We start from the raw sequence: 5,112 nt of genomic DNA, 5'->3' as shown, positions 1-5,112 counted from the left end.
GGATGTCAAAAGTATTCCCATCCTCAGTCTGGAGATTGAAACCCTTAGGAATAGATGATGCTTTAGGCTCCGAATGACTTGCAATATTTGGCATCTTTACTGGTTGGTTTACAGAACTAAGATTATCTTCTACTAAAGATTAATCTTCTGTAAATAGGAAATGCGGAAGTTCGAGTTCGAAAGTACTCAAGTCTTCCTTTCGTGATTCTCTTTCCAGATGAAGTCTATGCCTGAACAGTCTCTCTGGCTCAGAATCAGATGAAACTAACTCCAACCTGTTTGACATGGGCATACACAACACTGAAAGAAAATAAATAAGAACTGTCTCAAGGAATAAGAATTCCCTGAGACGGATGAAATAAACGAAACAAAAAAAAAACAGATAGGGCAATTGCCTCCCCGGTAACGGCGCCAAAATTTGACAGGACAGTCGTATACCTATCAAAAATAACTAACTAAACTAACTATATAGCTAGGGAAGTCAGGTCGATCTCCTCAGGGAGGCAAGATATCTGTAAAGAGTCCGTCTATTTGGTCACAAAATGGGGGGGGTTTATAATTGATTTTCTAAACTAAAAGGTGTAAAAGAAAGAGAAGCAAGGAAAGAGCAGTGAAGGCAGAAAGTAGAGATAAACTATCAATAAAGAAGGGACATGTCAGGACTTCGGTTCACTACGGTAGTCTAGTGACTCAACTGCAAATAGTCTAGATAAATTACTGTGAGACGGACATGGAAAGGTCCTTTCGGTCCACTTTCTATCCTAGATTCCCACTAACTTAACTTTCGTCCTCGTCAGGGTGGTCTACTGTTCATAGCAGGTGTATTTAGTCCAATCTTCCGATCTAGGATTAAATTTAACCAGATTAAAGGGTGACTCAGAAGTGTGCACTCAACTAAATCGGTAAATACAGTTATATTGCTATGGGGACAGAGTCTCACAAATAATTCATCTAACATATTCACTACATCGTCACATTTCTACCGTAGATCCCCTAATCCTAACATGAAAATATTTAGCTACTCATGCTATTAATATTGTCAAGACTAATAACAATGAAATAACTAACATTAAACATAATAAAACAATAATAAATGTGCATAAATAAATTAGGGCAGAAATTAAAGGAAACAAAACAAGTAATTAAAGTAAATAAATAAAAGATTAAGATTAAAGAAGAGAGATATATTACAATCGCAAGAATCCGGCGTAAAGAACAACTAAATCCGAGCGTGAAATAATCCGAAAGCAAAAGTTATAGTATAGAGTTTTTAAGAGAAGAAAGTGTAAAGCAGTAAACGTAATCCTAAAAATGAATAATAGATGATTATATGCTAATAACCTAATTATTGTGCGTTTAAATAGAAACAAGCTAAGTCCACAAGCTAATTATAAGTTCACGGACTAATTAAAGCCCATCAAAGACCAAACCACTCGATCGAGCAGTTTGAAACAGCTCGATCGAGTACTTGTCCAAGCAATCCATTCGATCGAGTAGAAATAGAGCTCGATCGAGTAACCTTTAATTCCAGCACTGTCGATCGAGTAAAACAAACCACTCGATCGACGAACTCAGCCACAAAAACCACTCGATCGACCAATAAAAGGGCTCGATCGAGTGTTCTTCCTCTGAACAGCTCCAAACTCGTAGCCGACTACTTCGTAGACCGTTCCTTCACGCATCCCAATGCAAGATCTCGCTCTGAAAAATCCCGTCTCCTCAAAATGCATACAAAGTAGGACGAAAATGGTACGATTTCACTACTTTCGTGTTCATCCCTACAAAACGGACAAAACAAACCAAAGTAGCCAATTCGGGGCATAATGCAATATAAACGGTACAAAAATACATGGAAATACGTGCTAAAATAGGCTAAAAAGACTATACAAAATGCACGTATCAGCAACGTTGAAAAGTGGCGTGAGCATTACATAGCCCGAAGGGCATTCTCCTATAGGCAAAGGTACCATAGGAGAATGTGAAAGTGTTCTTGTGTTGGTCATACGGGTGTATCGGGATTTGGAAGGATCCCGAATACCCGTTAAGGTAAAAAAAGAACTTGTAGAAGGCTAGCCTCTCAAGCATTTGATCAATGAATTGGAGAGGGAAATGATCCTTTCTTGTTGCAGAATTCAACTTACGATAATAAATACACATTCACCAATTAGTGATCTTCCTTATGGGTATTAGCTCGTTCTTGTAATTTTTCAGCACCGTGGTACCTTCTTTCTTAGTTACCATTTGAACGGAGCTAACCCACATAGAATCCGATATAGGGTAGATGATTCCCGCATCAAGTAATTTCATAACCTTCGCTTTTACAATCTCTTGCATATGGGGATTTAGTCTCATTTGGCCTTTTATGGTAGGCCTATGGTCTTCTTCTAAATGTATCCAATGTATGCAAAAGTCGGGGCTTATTCCCTTAAGATCATCTAGACTATAACCTATAGCCTTTTCATGTTATTTTAACACACCAAGCAAACTTTCCAATTGACATTCATCAAGTTTTGCATCGACAATCACGGGTTTGGTTTTAGACTCATCAAGGTAAGCATACTTCAAATTTGGGGGATGGGGTTTTAAAGATGGGGTTTGTACCTTAATTTCCACCTTTGATGGTTCGTTGGGAACACTTTTTACCTCCATTACGCTTTCCACCTCTATTACACTTTCTACCCTCATTGCTTGTTCCATCTTGATGGGTTGTTAGAATGCCATCTATTCTCATGGATTGCTTATAGGTGAGCTCTTTGTTGTCTAGAGCGGCTTCAAGGAGATCTACTTACAATGCCCAATGTTTACCGTTGGCCTCACTTGCTTCCAAGGCCTCGAATGCTTCGAAGGGGTCTTTTATGAGAGTAGAACCCACATGGTCCTCTACGACAATCTATAAGGTCCATCTTGCAATGTAAACTAAGTGGAAAAGGTGAGAAATACCTTGAGGAAATGTTTTTTCCCTAAGGTAAAGAAAAACACAACTAAAAACAATGATTGATAACAATTCAATTGAACACCGTCGCCGGCAACGGCGCCATTTTGATGGGAAGTATTGTCGTCTAAGCCCTCAATCAAACAATATTTATAATCTCAACAAACTATTCTTAGTAGAGCGGTAAGTAAAGGTCGGATCCCAATGGACGGGTATTGGATTAAGCTATCAAATGCAAGTAGTTATGCCTTTAAGTTACAATTGGGGTTGAGTTGAGAATGTAATCTACACTACTTAACAAGAGAAATGTAAACAAAAGGGAAGCAAAGCAAAGTAAGTAAATGGGGGTGTAAACAATTGATTGAAGGTACTAGGGTGTCATGGGTTTATAAAGGAATCATGATGAGATCACATAAATAAGTTACATAGATGCAAGCATTTTATTGTTGTAATGGAATCGAGTTAGTTTATATCGTACAATTCCTAGGGAGTTTTGGGTCTCGGAGCTGAGTCGGTCACAACTTTACAACACCTACAACGACTTAATTCTCCCTATTTAACTATATGCATGGTCTAACAAGCCTTGAGTTAGTTTATGTCTTACAAGTCTTGTTGAAAATATAAGAGAATCATGCTAGGTTGTCAATCAAGAATTTCATCAAGCATAACATGTGCATAAGTTGGAACTACAACAAGCAAGCATTCATATGAACTTATTAAGTAGAGATCTACTCCGTGATTAACTCCCCTAATCCCCCACTAACCCTAGTTAGGGAACTACTCACTCATTATCATGGAAATCATGTTAAAAATGGTGTCAATCATCTTAACAAGCATAAATATGATGGAAGAGTAAAACGATAAACAAAGATTAGTAAAGAAATTGTACCAAACTTATGATGAACAAATGAAAAGGAAAGAATAATAGAAGAAAACTTGATTGATGATGAAGAGTTGTCAATTCTCCAATAAACCCAAATAATCTTCAATTACCCAACTAGATCTAAGAATTCTTGAACAATAATTAAGAGGAAGGATTAAAATATAATTATGCTAATTGATGTCTAATCTACTCTAATGACTTGGTGCTAATCTCCTATTACAAGGGAGTATTTATACTGAGTACAAGTATAAGGATAACTAAGGGCTTAAATGACGATTAAGCCCCTTAAATGAAGTCCAACGCCTTGCAAGCCCTGGCATGGGACGCACGACCTCCTCTTGATGGATGCCCATCCTGCATTGAAAGATGCCCGTCCTGCTTTGGGGATGCTCGGTCTGAGCTTGGGGACGCCCGTCCTGGTTTTGGGACGCCCGTCCTGAAGGGCATATTTGCTTCTTCTTCATTTGGCTATCCCCTAACTCGTGGGGATCCTTCATGGGTCATGGGGGTCCTTCATCATTGCCCATTTATTTGTTCTATCAACTAAGGCCTTTAGTATCGGTCTCCTCCTTGTTGCTTGGTCGTTAGATGCTATCAATTTAGCTCCGTTTTGCCCCATATAAGCAAGGCTAGCGCTACTCCCTACCAAGGGCACAAAACCTCATAGAATATGCATAGTAGGAAGCTAAAGATAAGAAACAACCCTAATGGATGCTAGAAAGCATAGGAACAGGGCTAGTTAAGGGACTAAATGTGCGTAGATACGAGTCACGTCAGTAAGACAATCCTATGACCAAGTGAGATGCAAAAATGGGACAATGCACATAATGTGAAACAAGGGTTGTAACGGGGTTAGGGAGAAGGGCGAAACGGGATTGTTGCAAGCAACGTTTGGATATGTGAGGTTCAAATCAAGAATAGTCAACATACCGCTTTTCCCACTTCTTATTACAACACATGAGACACGTCTATACCATTACATAGATTTGATTACCAAAACTATGGAAAAATTAAATAAACCAGACTCAAATTGGAAAAACATGAAATTCTCCCCTTATTTCAACAAATGAGTAACGTCTACACCCTAACAAGAATTCGGCTTCCCAAAATCAAGCAAAAATTGTGTAAACTTGACTCACTTTGGAAAAACATCATATGCCCTTTATTCTAGCAACGACTTTTTCTACCGCTTAAATGATGAATAGGGGTGTTGCTTGCTCTTTCTCTATTTCTAAAACAAGTATCTTACAATCACAAACTATCTCTTTTTGGTATTTTTTAAAACTTTTCTAATTTT

The sequence above is a fragment of the Silene latifolia genome, chromosome 10, assembly GCF_048544455.1.
Source record: "Silene latifolia isolate original U9 population chromosome 10, ASM4854445v1, whole genome shotgun sequence".
Classification (NCBI taxonomy): domain Eukaryota; kingdom Viridiplantae; phylum Streptophyta; class Magnoliopsida; order Caryophyllales; family Caryophyllaceae; genus Silene; species Silene latifolia.
Note: the sequence above shows the minus strand (reverse complement) of the source record.